This window comes from Sciurus carolinensis, chromosome 2 (assembly GCF_902686445.1).
Source record: "Sciurus carolinensis chromosome 2, mSciCar1.2, whole genome shotgun sequence".
NCBI classification, from domain to species: Eukaryota; Metazoa; Chordata; class Mammalia; order Rodentia; family Sciuridae; genus Sciurus; species Sciurus carolinensis.
The window spans coordinates 11,652,950-11,668,369 of record NC_062214.1 but is presented as its reverse complement, the minus strand read 5'-3'; the positions used below and the strand labels follow the sequence as shown (position 1 = coordinate 11,668,369).

General features: G+C 55.9%; 1 long non-coding RNA gene across 1 annotated transcript; it reads right to left on the bottom strand.

Annotated features, from left to right (window-relative positions):
• Positions 1-8,801: 8,801 nt before the first annotated feature.
• Positions 8,802-13,773, bottom strand: LOC124978288 (uncharacterized). The gene is made up of 5 exons (XR_007107358.1): positions 13,684-13,773; positions 12,385-12,452; positions 11,649-11,730; positions 9,709-9,878; positions 8,802-9,129 (listed from the first exon to the last, which is right to left on the bottom strand). It is a non-coding gene; the product is annotated as an uncharacterized LOC124978288 (long non-coding RNA).
• Between the last annotated feature and the right edge of the window lie 1,647 nt (positions 13,774-15,420).

Below are 15,420 nucleotides of genomic sequence, written 5' to 3'. Positions count from 1 at the left end.
CCTCTCCTGGTCCTGGGAGCCACACCAGCTCCGGAACCAGCGTGTGTTGTCTCACGGTGCTCACTGGAGGACACCAGCTGTGTGTTTTCTATCTGTCCCTCCCTTGCTCAACAAGCTGGACCTTGTCCCTTAGGTTTAAATCCCCAGTACTGAAGGGTGGCCTGATAGTCAGTAAACTTTGATTTCAATACTGACTTTAAGTAGCTCAGTACTGAAAGCCGCCCATTCCTCATGTGGAGTCCAGTTTCCTCATCCGTGAAGGAGAAAAGGAGACTTGCTCCCCAAGGTCTCTGACCACTAGTGGAGGAAGGACCCCTAAGACGTCACCAGGCGGTATGGGACCATCTGCCAATACGTTGAAAAGGCATTTTGAAGACATGAGAGGTTATATACTCAGACTGTGGGTTTGATTTCAGCCCAAATGTGATTCACTAGTTTGCACCTTTTCTTAAAAAAAAACAGGAAAGAAAGAAAGAAAAAGTAAAAAATTAACTTAGAAGAAGCCTGTGTCCACAGTCCACAGACACTGCCTAACTGGCCCTCAAGGGCACTTGAGTGCAGCCCTGGGAGGAGAGTCACGGCCGTGAAGCCCAGGAGCCCTAAAGAAGTCTCTGTCAAACCCAGTTGAACACAGCATCACCCAAGAAATGCACAGCAGTCCTCCCAGCCCGCTGAATCCCAGTCCCATAGGCTGTGGTCTGGAATTTTTTTTTTTCCTTTCAGATTCTCTTAAAATGCTTATGTGTTTCACAGGTGGAAATGGAATCCACTCTGCAGATGTCAGTTTGGCAGCACTTTTCAAAATTATAAATATACCCATCTCTTGGTCCAGCAATTCCACTTGTGGGAATCTGTCTTCCAGGCTAGTGCTTCTTAAATGTAATTGTGCATGCAAATCCCCGGCCATCGTGTCAAAATACAGATCCCAATCCAGCAGCTCTGGGCTGGAGCCCCTACCACCGCAGTTCTAACCAAGTTCCCCTTGAAACCCAGCTGCTGCTCCTGAAATGTTTTGAGCCCCGGGTTCTAGATCTCTCACACACATACCCACTCGTCTATGTACAAGATGATTCATTATACCATAGTCTGTAATTGCAAGTATTGGAAATAACCTAAGTGTCCATCAATAGGGGACCAGTCAAATAAATTATGGTGCATCCCTACAAAGGAAAAGTATTATGTAGCCTTGAAAAACATCAAGGCAGCTCTTTATGTACAGGGGTAGAATGACATCTAGGGCATATTATTAAACAAACAAACAAAAAAAAAGTCAAGGAGTGAATGGTGTGGGTAACCACTTGTAAAAAGAGTATTGGGGGGCCAGGCACAGTGGCACATGCCTGTCATCCCAGTGGCTTGGAAGGCTGAGGCAGGAGGATCGCGAGTTCAAAGCCAGCCTCAGCAAAGTGAGACCCTGTCTTTTAAAAATATATATATGTATAAAATAGGGCTGGGGATGTGACTCAGTGGCCGAGTGTCCCTGAGTTCAAGTCCTGGTACCCACCCCCCCAAAAAAGTGTTGGGGGAATATTTATATTCCTGTCAACCTAGAGAAGCACAGAATTATCTAGCAGAAGCAACTGCTACGGGGCGATGGAGGGAGAGGGGAACTGGGGAGGAGTGACAGGGAGGGAGGGTGACATTTTACTGTTCTCATTTGAACTTTAAACTATGTGAACATCAAACCTGTTCAAAAATAAATGGAAAATTTAAATTATGATGCACAAATTAAAAAGGTCCACCCTGTGCTCCTACTGTGGGCAGACATGAATTTGGGCCCCAGGAGAACTGAGCTGCCTGTGACAGGGCACGCCGTGCGCACGTGCCCCCCCAGGGAGCTCTGGGGACAGCCTGCCCTGGTGGCAGGCCTGCTGGCCTTTAGCTCTGCAAACTCCAGTTGGATCCCAGCCCACCAGCTGAGTGACATAAGCCAAGTGAGATCAGCCTCAATGAGCCTCAGTTTGTGGAAGGATCAAAACAGCACACGCTGCCCTGCAACCTCAGTGGTGGAAAAGAGTCCGTGGCAGACCACGAGAGCAGGACCTGGTCCAGGGCAGGGGACGGGGTCCCCAGCCTGGAGTCCCGGGCACACCTCCCAGGACCCGGGGCCAGGAGGAAACCCGTGCCTTGACCTTTGCGATCAGGCAGCTGCCATGGGCAAGCCCTGGCCGTGCCCATCCCCAGCTCCCCTCCCGCCATCTGGTCCAGCTGCCAGGCTGAGTCACACACAGAGGGACAGAGGGACAGGCGCGTGACCTGGACACAGAGCCAGTTTGAGTGTGGTGGTGGGGGAGGACGGCCTGCAGGGAGAGGACCTTCGCCTGGCCCTAGGTCTGGGTCTCCAACATGGCTGCGTGGGCCTCTGACAGGACTCTTCCTCTTCCTCCAGGAAGCCCACCAGGAATGTGCAAACCTGTGCCTGTGAGGGACAGAGAGAGAGGTGTGGGGACCACAGGACGAGACTGGAGACGACCAGCACACTCTAAGCACTCCAAAGCTGGCCTCCGTCCTCGCACCCTGAAGACTGAGCTCCGTGGCTCTTCGCGGAGGCTGACGTGCTCCCCACCTTCATCCCACTGAGCCCAGGCATCTGACCTGAGGTCGTGCCGCGCAGGTCCCCAGACGGGCGGTCTGGCCGCTGTGGCTCCCGACCCCAGCCCAGGGGATTGTGTTCCTGGAGGGGTTTCGGGGCCACTTGGCCCCGCGCAGTGAGCGTGTGGGTGAGTGCTGCTCCCATGGGTCTGCGCCTGGCCTTGTGACCTCCATCCCCGCCCTGGGCCTCCGGGCCAGCACACCGGCCTCCTCAGCTGTAAACAGACCCCGGTGACAGCAGCAGACTCTGGGCTGTCCTGAAGGCTGACAGGAAGTATTCTGTCCTCACAGCCTGGCTGGTGTCATGGCCACACCTGTTACTAGCCTGTGCTGTTACGGAGAAGCAAGAAGCCGGCTTGGAAACCCTCCTCCCAGCTGGTGGGACCCAGTCTCTTCTTAGTATTTGGTTCATATTGTTCATCTGCAACATCCTGCCTTTTGCTTTTTTTCCTGCTTCATCCACCCCTCAAAGAAAGTGAGTAAAGGCTAGAAAGGAACGTGCATAGGCCTCGGCCACACTTCAAGCCACTTTGTTCTGGGGCACAGTGTCCCAATGACTTGGGAGGCTGAGACAGGAGGATTGCCAGTTGGAGGCCAGCCTCAGCAACTTAGTGAGACCCTGTCCCAAAATAAAAAAGACAAAAGGCTGGGGATGTGGCTCAGTGGTAGAGCACCCTGTGCTCAATCCCCAGTACTGCTAATAATACTAGTACTAACTGTTATTTATTATATTACTACTACTACTATCATTATTATACATGATAAGATAAAATAGCGCCCCCTGCTCGTTTCTGAGAATCTTGGTCTCTGCTGAGACTCTCACAGAAGTGAGGCCCCCCTGGGTACCACCACCAGACTTGGGCAGGGGAACAGGCGAAATGCGTCTTCCAAGGCCACCTCCACCTCCGTGTCCCAGAGAGAGTTTGACTGGACGGTCCTTGAGTGCGTGTGGACGCTGCTGCAGGCACCTGCCAGGGACTGTGGACACAGCACTGAAGGAGGCAGACAGCAGCCCTCGGCCTCCGGAGCTGATGTTCGGGGGAGACAGGCAGTACACAGGAGACCGTCCGATGTCGAGCTTCAGGAAATGCCACGGAGGCTGGGCTCGAGGCTCCGGGGTGGAGCACCTACCTGGTACTCGTGAGGTTCTGGGTTCGACCCTCAGCGCCACATAAATATAAATAAATAAAGTAAAGGGATTGTGTCCACCTACAACTAAAAAAAAAAAAAAAGAAAGAAAGGAAGAAAAAAAGAAGAAATTCCATGGAGAAAAACCAGAAGGGGGACAGAGAGGACGCCTCTGGGAGATGCTCGAGGGAAGAGCCACCAAGGTGAGGGTGTCTGGGGAGAGGGTGTTCCAGGCTGAATGAGTGTGCAAAGGCCCTGAGGCAGAACCAAGGAAGCGCAAGGCAGGGGTTGCATCTGCCCCTTTCCTAACCAAACTGGAGTGAGGACGGAGACCTGCCCACCCCCTCCATTCCAGAGCCGCGGGGCGCTAATGGATGGAGAGGGCTCTGGGAGGCTGAGCGGGACCAGTGAGAGCCGTTAATGGATGCCCTGGACGAGGCCATGCGGGGGCACTTGGGGACAGTGTGGTTTCTCCTCCTGGTGAGTCCATGTCATCCTAAATACCACGTTGAGAGAGCCCGAGTTTCAAACATTTCCACCCTCTCATTTGAGGGATGGAAAAGTAGGGCCCAGAGAGGGGAGGAGCACGGCCCAGGGTCACGTAGCAAATTCCTGCCAGAGCCCTGGCTCCAGGATCAGGCTCCAGACTGCAAAACACGGGACATTCCCTCCCCAGGAGAAGACGAGAGAAAATAAAATCAGTGTTCGTTTCTCCCTGAGAGCCGCTGCTCCCGGGCGGAAGGGAGGCCACTATTTTCGAGAGTGCTGAGTGTGGGGGAGACACTTGCAAAGCAAATTAAACGCCATGAACAAGCCGTTTCCCCAGCAAGAGGCTGCTCCACCTCTGTGCTTTCCAGAACATTCTCCTTATTTCCTAAGGTCTCCACAGCCCATGGTAAATTGGAGTCAAAGGAGAGGCTGGGCTTTGTCCCCTTCCCACAGTGGGGAAACTGAGGCCCCAAATAGCGAGACCACTCATGGGAGGCACGTGGCTCGCTTCACAGAGTTGACACCTTCTCCAGAAAACAAAAACGACCTTGAACGCGTCTAGGGTAACGCACACGATGATCTCAGAGGATGCCTGGGGCCATGACGGGAATGAAATAGGGATCGGCAGAACCAGTGTCACGGGGGTCAGAGAAAGACCCGAGGAGGTGACGTCCAGGCAGGCCTGTGGCCTGACGAGCAACCCGGGTGCACAGGGCCAGGCAAGGAGCGCTCCAGGCCAAGGGGTGGCAACTGCAAAGGTCCTGCGGCTGGAACAAGCGTGGTGTTGGAGGGACAGAGCGGCAAGGCCATCGAGTGGGCACATGAGATCAGAGAGGCAGAGCGAGGCCAGACCTGCCCGGGCCTAGCAGGCCACTCTGCGGGCTGTGGATTCCTGCTCACGGGCAGTGGCTATGGTCAGGCCTGAGCGAGGGCCTCCCTCAGCCAGGCTCTCTTCCCCAGCTCCCTCCGGCCTTCTCTGCAGCCTGGTTCTTCCCCTGCGCCCTGGAGGTTCCTGAGCCTGCTCCCTAGGTGACCCTGCTCTGCCCCAGGCCGTCAGGTGACACCCACAGCCCACACTCCCACAGACTCGCTCAGCCTCAACAGGCTTCCTCGCTCCTCCCTCTCAGGCCCGCGAGGCAGAGGCCGGAAGTGGAGATGGAGAAGGAAAGGCGGGGCGCAGGCCACCCTGGTGTGGAGGCTTATCAGCCCCCCTGGGGAGGTGGCAGACTGGGTCCTGGAAGGGGGCTGCTGAGGAGGGCCTCACAGCAGGGGCAGCCTCCAGGGCCGGGGCTCCTAAGTCCAGAGCCCCTGCCCCCCACCCCAGTGGCCATCAGACCTCCAAGCCCCTTCCTGAGGGTCCTCTTTCTCTGATGCAAGCAGCTGAAGCCTTCCTGAGACCAATCTGCCTGGAAGACAGATTCGGCTTCCTACCTTGAATGGGAATGAAAAGATCCTTAGGGAACCTGGTGATTTTGACTCTTCACAGGTGACAAACTGCTAGCAAGGCCAGGGAGAGGATCCTGCCAAACCCAGTCCCTGCCCCCAAGTTCCCCGAAGTCCCCCCTCCGGAGGACACAGCAGGGCCACACCACAGTGACCCTGGCTCACCCATGAGGACGGCTACCGTGCAAAAAGTAGACAATAACTGGTGCAGACGCCCAGGTCTATAATCCAGTGACTCGGGAGGCTGAGGCAGGAGGATCCCAAGTTCAAGGTCAGCCTCAGCCACTTGTCAAGGCCCTAGGGCTTGGGTGTGGCTCAGTGGTAGAGCGCCCTGGGTTCAGTCCTCCTTATGCCACAAGCAAACACACAACAAAAAACCAGAATCGCCCGTGCTGGTGGGAACGGGGAGACACAGGAGCCCGCACATTGCCGAAGAGCCTGGTGCTGCCTCAAAAAGTCGAAAACAGAATTAGCACGTGACCCAGCAAGTCCCCGGGGTATGGGCCCAGAGAACGAGAAGGGGCTCGAGCAGAGATCCAGACGACCGCGTTCACAGCAGCATGGTGACAGGGACGGAGCCCTCGTGGGCATCGACGGGAGCGCGCGGTAGCTCTGTACCACAGACTGTCATCCCCCACGCGGGGATCTCGCCCAGTGCCACAGCGCGAAAGGCCCGGAGGCCCTCATGCTGAGTGAAGCAGCCCAGGGGCAAGTAGGCAAAGGCCAGGTGATCCCCCTAGAGGAGGCACCTGGACAGTCCGAGGGTGGTGGCCAGAGCTTAGGGGAGGGGAGTGGGACTTGCCATTTGATCACGTCAGAGTTCCTGCTGTGCAAGATAAGGAGTTCTGGGGTGGATGGTGGTGCCCACTGACAACTGTGGCATCGTGGGTCTTGCCCTGGAGGGTGCACTTTAAAATGGTAGGAACAGCCACCCCAGGGGAGGGGCACACCTACAACCCTAGTAACTCAGGAGGCTGAGGCAGGAGGATCATGATTTAGAGGCCAGTCCCAGCCACTTAGTGAGACTCTATCCCAAGGCTCTGGGATTCCAGGCGTGCACACTCACCCAGCCTGGAGTTGCCCAGGACTCATGTCCAGTGCCAGACATGACTGTTTGGCCATCATAAGATTCAAAAATTAGGAGATGTCCCATTAGAAGGCCCAGCCACCTGGATGCTATGTTCCCCCGAGGCCACTCTGCCCCCAGTGCCCCAAAGTCCCACCGCGCTGGGCCTGGGCCTCCCTGCCAGGGCACGGGCCAAGTGCTCAGCGCCTGGGTGACGTGACCCGCGAGGCCGCGGCTTCAGTGACGGCTGGGCAGGGCTCAGGGGTGGAAAGGCCTTTGGGAGCACAGTTCTGGGCTTGTGATCATGGGACACGCTAATTCTGGGGCCTCTTCTTTCTCAGGTCCTCCCCCCAGGTGTTGTAGACCAGTTCCCCAGAAAAGTGGGGCCCACAAGAGGGTCTCAAAACCCCCATGGCCGCCCCACAGCTGGACTTCCCACTGGCGTTCGCTGGAATCCCCAGGGGGCAGGGAGAGTCGTGCAGCAGCCCCGGCCTGGCCTGCGGGACTTTCCCACCAGCCTCCCTCCCACCTTCTCTCAAAGCCCTCAGAGAAAAAATGCCAAACCCAGTCGAGGCCCTTGGTCAGCTTGCCACTGTTCCTGAGGACCCAAACGGGGCCGGGCTCCGGTCTCCCTCCCTCCCCACCGTGATCTGGCACTAACCACGGATGACTTCCATGGGGCCCTTGCCGTGTGTCCGCCTCCTTCTAAGCACTTGGCGAATCCCATTTATCCCTCACAGCAGTCGAGGAAGTAGGCGGGCTCAGAACCCCATTTCACAGTGAGGAACACTAAGTCCAGCCCACACGGTAGTGGAACAGCCAGGGCAGCTCCTGCCTCACCTGGTCAGACGCAGCCTTTCGCACCCCGGGCCTTGTCTTCTCAAGAAACCTCCAAGTCATAGGAGGGGTTCCTCGCGGGCTGCCTGGTTATCTCCTCACACATGGTCCCTAAGCATCAGGGAATACGTGGGAGGAATCACCGCAGGCCTGCCTGTGGTGTGTGCTGTAAAAGTCAGTCGGTGAGGGCCAGCCTCCCTCGAATGCACAAGGCCAAAAAGAGGCAATTAGTGAAACAAAACTTAGCCCCCCGCCGGCCACACACACCTCAATTTAAAACTTGGGAGCTGGGCTCGGTGGGGGCACACGCCTATAATCCCAGGAGCTCAGGAGGCTGAAGCAGGAGGATGGCGAATTCAAAGCCAGCCTCAGCAAAAGCAAGGCACTAAGCAACTCAGTGAGACCCTGTCTCTAAATAAAATACAAAATAGGGCTGGGGATGTGGCTCAGGGGTTGAGTGCCCCTAGTTCAATCCCCGGTACCCAAAAAACTACAAATTGGGAGATATGCCCTTAGATGCCACACACACATATAAACTAATAGGCTATTTTTTAGAACAATTTCAGGTTTTCAGAATAACTGAGTCGCCCTGTCCCCACCCTCTGTTCCCTGCTAACGTCTGACATTGGTGGGTACGTTTGTTTCGGGCAGCCAGCTGATCCCTCATATCATTGTCCGCTGAAGCCCCGTTTCCACTATCTCTTTGCGCTGAGGCTCTGGCAGGTGTCTGACACGTACCCACCAGGACAGGATCCTGCTCGAGCTTACGTGCCTAAAAACCCGGTGCCATGGGTCCTCACCCTGCACGCCCTCCCCGCCAACCCTGGCAACCAAAGATGTGTTTACTCTTGCTATAGTTCTGGTTTTTCCAGAATGCCACAGAGTGGGAATCATGTTGGAATCATGTGGTATGAAGCTTTTTTTTTTTTTTTTTGTATCTCGGGCCCTGCACATGCCAGGTGCGTGCCCGACCACTGAGCTTCTGCCTCACCTCTTTACTTTTTCATCTGAGGCCAGGCCTTGCTAAGTGGCTGAGGCTGGCCTTGAACTTGCGATCCTCCTGCCTCAGGCTCCGGGGTTGCTGGAGTCACGGGTGCGTGCCGCCATGCCCAGCTGTATGTCACCTTTCCACTGCCATCCTCTTTCATGACCCGAGAGCTACCTCTCCCTCCACCCCGCCCTCATTTTAAACCACGGGAGGACGTGGCGTCGTGTCCGTGTACCACAGCATGTTTATTGAAGGACATCTTGGTTGGCAACTATGAAGAGGGGCTTATACATTTTTTTAAATGATTTTTTTTCCAGTTGCACAAAGCAATGATACAATCACTGGAAAACATAGAAAAGCCCACAGAATGAAATCAAAATCTCCAGTTGAACAAACGGAGGCGCCGAGGCTGAGAGAGAGGAATGACCTCTTCCCCTCGCTCGCTCCTCGTTCCTTCATCCATTCGTTCACTTGCTCTTCCCCCTGGGGACTCACAGGAGACCGACCGTGTTCAGGCACTGCACTGGGACAGGGGACACCCCTGGGGACGAGGGACACAAGTTTTTCCCCTCCTGGAGCTGATATTCTAGACAAACAGAAACAAAGTACATAAATGAATCATACGAATAATGAAAGCGACAGCTAACTTTGGTCAGGTGCTTCCTTGGCCCGGCGTTGTCCCAGCTCAGGTGCATCTGGCAGCTCAGCCCCAGGAACGCTGGAGGGCAAGCCCAGCAGGATCCTGTACCCACAGTGGGAAAACCGAGGTCCAGAGGCGAGAAGTTGTCCATCTCGGGTCCCATAGCTCACAGGAGGAGGAGGAGGCAGCATCTAAACCCCAGTCAGGGCCCCACAGGTTTAGCCACGGGTGAAGCCCGAAGGTCACCGCAGCCTGAAGATGGGCTGCGGGAGAGCCTGCTGGGCCCTGAGCCTCAGTTCTACCTTCTTTGTGTTGGGCCCTTGGCTCTTCCAGAAGCCAAGCTCCGTGTTCCGCGGGTCTTCGGGGTTTCTTCCCGTTTCTTAGCTGCGGTCCCCAGGGATGGGGGAGGGGGCTGGTCCCCAGGGGCTGGACCAGCTTGGAGCTCAGCATGCAATCGGATCCCCTTTATTTTTAAGCCATGAAATCCCTGATGACAGACGCTGCTCTTTGGAGGAGCAGGCTGACCTGGGCACCTCTGTGACAGTCAGGCAGGAAGGGCCTCTTGCCACCTTGGTTTCCTCTGAGATGGTTCAAAATCAGCTGCAGAAAATGCCAGAAGTCGATCAAACGGCATTGACAGGGCTCTGGGGAAACTGGCGTTCTGTGCCCTGCTGGTGAGAGGATTGCCATCGCCTCTGGAAAAGAACCGACATCAACTACCAGGTTTTGAGGGCGTGCAGGCTTCGACCCAGGGACTCCAGGCCTGGGGGGCGTCCTGCAGATCTCCTCACACACACAGAAAGTGGCGATCGGCCAGGCTGCACGTTACAAGAGTTTGCAGAGAAAGAACTGGAAGGACCCCCATCCGCCCTGGGGCCCGTGCAAGTCGCTGGTTAAAGAAGAAGGTCTCTGGCAGCAGAGACCCCATGCAGCTTGGAAAGGAAAGGCAGCTCTCTTCCAGTGCGGCTGAGCCCCTGCAGGGCAAACCAAGGAGGGGAGAAACCGGAAGTTCAGAATGAGAAGGAAAGAGGGGGCGCAGCCTCTCTACAGAGAGAACTGCGTCCGGGGCCTGCGTCCTAGTTCTGGCCTCCCTTGCTGGGTGATGAAGAGCCAAGAACACAGAGTCTCTGTGCTTCACCCTCCTCAGCTGTAAGCCTGGGCTTGTGGGAAGGATTAAATAAATTCACCTGTGCAAGGGATTCCGTTCAGGGCCTGGGACCCAGAAGAGAGTCAGGAAGGAGTAGGTACAAGAGCACAAGAGCCGTGCCTTATGGCACATGCCTGTAGTCCCGGCCATTTGGGAGGCTGAGGCAGGAGGGTCTCTTGAGCCCAGGAGTTCAAGGTCAGTCTGGCAAGACACCATCTCAATACCAAACAAAACAAAAAGAACAGCTTCCGTGATGATTATGGTTCTGCACAAACCCTCTGGAGGTCCAGGAAGGGGGTGATGGGCCATTGCCTCTGGGCGCTGGGAGACTGGGAGGTGGAATGAGAGGCCTATGTCACCTTGGAAGCGTTGGACCTTGTTCTGTTTCAAACCTCGGGCATGGATCACATGTTTAAAGAATGTTATTTAAAACAAGGGAGCAGGGCAAAATTAAAATGGCCTTCTGAGCTGCAGGCACCTGGGCCTGAGGCGCAAGGCCTCACTGTCACCCCGAGAAGGGCAACCCGCCAGGTGCAGGTGTACCTGTGGGAGGCACCGGCGTGGGGACAGCGGCCCGGGGCCAGGGTCAGGTGCTTTCCAGTTTTGCCCCTCGGCCTAGCAAGGATGAGTGGAATGAGTCGCCTCTTCCCGGGGCGAGGGCGGGAGCGCGGAGCAGGAATGAAGAGCGGCCGGCTCTTCCCTCTTCTTTCCTCCCAAGAGGTTGGAGTGCGGAGAGCTGAGGCGCAGCTTTTGGCAGCTCCCCACGGAGGGCTTAAAATAACTTTCTGGTTCAGGACAAAAAGGTAAGAAAGGAAGGAAGGAAAAAAAGGGAGGCTCCCGGCAGCCCACACAGCCCACCGAGAAAGGAAAGGCCCGCACACCAGCCCAGCCACACCTCTCTCTGGAGACAGAGGCAGAACTGAGAAGGAGTGAAGCGAGGCTCAGAGCTGAAGGCCGTGCAGGCGGCACTCCGAAGCGTCTCCCTAACGGCTGGGAAAATAGAGGCCCAGAGAGGGAAAGGGGTTTGTCTGAGGCCACCAGCAAGTTAGGGGCAGAAGGAGGATTAGGATCACAGAGGCAGGAGAGAACTCAAGGACCACACAGAGATGCCTGCAGAAGCAGGTCCCACAGGCCACCCTGGAGCTGCGGAGCGAACATGGCACCAAGCTGGATTGGTATCGGTTCTAGAACTTCTGCTGGCTCAGGCAGCCATCTCTGCATCTACCCACGGGGAGGCAGCCTGGTGCTCTGTATGTTTTAATTATGTTAAAATACACACGACCTAAGACTTAACCATGGTAACGATTTCTCCACGTACCGTTAGTAGAGCTAAGTACATTCACAGTATTGTGCTTCGGAGAGGGACACACACATGAAGGTGTTTCATTTTTCTCTTGTCCCTGGTCGAAGGAAAACCACAGTGATGAATGGCAAGAGACACTGGGTCTTGGGGGAGGGAGACAACAGGGAGTGGTGGGGACTGGGGCAAGCTGAAGACAGCCCAAGCTCTATCTCAGGGCAGCTGCACCTCCTCTCCCCGACCTCCGAAGCAGCCCTGTGATCTGTCAGACTTCCCTGTGCTCTCTCTGTCTCTCTCTGTCTCTCTGTCTCTCTCTGTCTCTCTGTCTCTCTCTCTCTTACACACACACACACACACACACACACACACACACACAAAGGTCTTATTTTCCATAATGACATCAAACTGCACATAACCCACCTGACCAGTTTAGTATCTAGGCAATTAATTATGCTGACATACGATCAGGCTTCTTGAACCTCCACTTTGCAAATAAGGAACTGGGGGTAAGATGCTTATACCCAAAACTGGGTGCAGTGGCGTAAACCCAGCTATTCAGGAGGCTGAGGCAGGAGGCTTACAAGTTCAAGTCTGGCCTGGGCAACTTAGCAACATCTTGCATCAAAATCGTGACAGGGCGGAGGATGGAGCACCGTGGTGGAGCACCATGTAGAGCACTTGCCCAGCAAGCTCAGGGCCCTGGTAGAATCCCCAGTAACGAAAAATTTAGAAGATGCTCACCACGATCACCCACCTCTTAGATAGCTGGATCAGGAGTCCAACCCCAGAGATTCCAGAACTTCTTTTAATCACAGAGGCTGCCTTTATAAAAGGGGAGGAGGGTGTGAGTCGTACACCCAACCGACTGCTACGCTCCCTACCCTGGTCCTTTGGGACCACGGAGGAGGAGGTGTGTGTGTGCTCTGCAGGCGGGAAGGTGATCTGCGTGTTCAGGAGAGCGTTCACTGTGGCCAGGCTTCTGTTGGGGGCTTGGAGACACAATGCAAAGAAAGACCCTCACACTCCTGTCACTTTCAGTTAAGACCCAGGAGCTTCTCTCCAGGGTCGCACGACTCCACCCACATGGGTGTCATTACCGGTGGGTCCCAGAACTGACCATGGAGGAGGTCGCCACCAGGGGCTGGTGTCCCGCTCCGGGGAGGACACTGGCCTCCGCACATCCCTAGAAAGGGGGTGGAGGTTGAGGAAGAGGAGGGAAGTGATTGCTGCTTGAAGTGGGGCGGCAGAATGTCCGCTCCCGGGAGCACGTGCCTGTCACGTGAGGCGGGTCTTGATTCAGTCACATTCCAGATGAAACCTGACCCAAGTGGGAAGTAGACCGACAGGTCCCCACAGAGGGACCCTGGGCAGGAGGGAGGAAGACCCCTGCCGGGAGCAGCTGGAGGGGGTCCGGCCTGCAGGGCTAGAGCTGAGCTGCTGGGAGGGAGGCCCGGAGGAGGGCAGAGGTCAGGTGGCATGTGTCCAGATGAGGCCCTGTGTGAGTGGTGGGAGGCTTCTGCCCCGTGGGCAGCCTGGGAGGGGTGCACGCTCAGTTTCCCCCAGGGGTGGGCATGAGCAGTGCTGGGCAGTTCCCTGGGGAGAGTGGCACAGAGCGCAAACGCTGGACCGGGGAGCCAGGGAGCAGGTTCAGATGGCCGAGGGGCCCGGGTGCCCTCTCACCACCCGGAGAGGAGCCATTCATCTGGGGCCCTTGGCCCTCTTCCTCCCCACAGAGAAGACAGACCTTTAGGGGAGGAGGAGAGGCCGATGGGGGACAGAGCCTGTAGTGCCACCCCTATCCTGGGTCACAGGTCCTTGTCCCTGGGCTCAGCCCAGTCCTGCTGTTGCAAAACTGATTTCCTCATCCACCTGGCCTCAGGTGGGCAGGGGGGAGGGCCACCAGAGTCCTCTGGCTGTGGGCACGGCCTTTGGAGGACAGAAGGAAACCCAAGGCCACGTGAAAGATGCAGGAGATGGCTGAGGCCTAGCTCCCCAGCTCACAGCCCCACACCCCTGGGAATCCGGGACCAACTGTCTTGCTTTCTCTGTTTACCTCCTGGTTAGCTGCCAGTCCAGGTCCGTGGGACCCGGTTGTCCTGGGTGACTCCTGGAGGCATAATCTGGCCCGGGAGGCAGGTTTCCTGCCGGCCTGGATTCTTGACAGGGTTTGGAAATCCCGCCCTCAGGCCGGCCTGGAGCCAGTGAGGCAGCCTTGGCCAGGGGCCCTGGTGCCTGTGCTCTTGGGAGGGGCGGAGGCGCTAATCCGGGTGGGGTCAGGGCAGCGGGCAGAACCTACCCGGGCTCTCCATCTATTCCCCTCACTCAGCCTCGAGCTGCAAGGGAGCCAGAGCCCACCCAGGACCATCTCAGTATCTGATCCTGGGACCAAGCGCAAGATAGGGGTCAACCTACCGGTCGGCTCACTCACTCAGGGTTCTTTCCGCGGTGATCATGGAAACGCAGCAGGAGGTGGCTGACCCGGAGAGCGAAACGAGACGACTCAGAACTGAGACCCCAGGATGGAATGCCTCAGGCCCAGCTGGACCGAGGGGCAAGCGAGGGGCATCAGGTCCGACTCTCTTCCTCTTACCTGCCTCTGTGCTCTTCCTGTTGACCTCAGACTCAGCGTCTGACCAAGGGGTGGTCTTGGTGGTGAGGGCTCTTTGTAACAAGAGCCTATTTTCTCCAATAGTTTTAGTGGAAGGACTCAGACAGGCTCTCGCTAGACCAATGCAGTCACGGACCACCCCTGATAGGAGACGGACATACTGACTGACCAGGTCTGGCCCATGTCCATTTCATATTCACTCCCTGAACAAACACGAAAAGTCATAGTTCCAGCAATGATGTCTTACATGGGAGCAACAGAGCGGCTAGAGCGATCCTTTTTGAAATCACATGGAATCGTTTTCGATCCTTGCGCTGACCCTCGAGGCCCCTCCCCAGCCGGATCCCTGCCGACCTCACCTCACCTCACCGCCGCTGTCCTCCCCTCACTGGCTCAGCGGCCCCAGCCAGGCCGCTCTCGCAGATCCACGCTCAGGTGTGCAGCAGCCTCCGTTTCTTCGCTGATGAGACGTGGGCGTTCAGAGTGGACCTCTGCTGTGCTTCCTGCCCGGCATGCCCTGACCCCCTCCTGCTCCAGCCCACATGTTTCAGGAAGCGTGAACCCATCCCAGATCTAGAGAAGGACATGCCACCCAGGCCTGCCCATCAGAGCGTCTGGCAGCTTTCCAAAACCATCCACTGCGTTTGGTTCAGGGATGGGCCTGTGTCCCAAGACAACGGGATGAGACTGAATCCTGAACTTGACCGGGAATAAAAACTGTGTCAGAGGATAATGCCAGTCTTGAACCACCAGAGCCGCCACACGGAGAGGAAAAACCCCTGAGAGTGAAGTCAATGCCAGGAAAAGCAGAGCGCTGAGGCAGTTAGAAAACTGAGCTCCGAAGATCTCTTTGGGCCCCTGGATTCAGCCAGGCCTGAATCCCACTAGACTTTTCGGTGACATAGTTTAGTAGGTCTCTTCTTTGCTCAAGCCAATTTTAGCTGGGTTTCAGTCCCTTGTAACTCAAAGACCACCTTGATGGGCTGCCATTGAAAGGGTTAAATAAGATGATGAATTATAAAGTGCTCTATAATAAGGCCTCCCCCCAAATGAGAGTCATTACTATTAACATTTTATGATTCCATCTTTCACACACATATTTAAATCTGTTTCCACTTTTAAACTGCTTACTTTAAAAAATGTTTAAACTTATGCAAAACTGGGGCAGATATTCACTTGGTA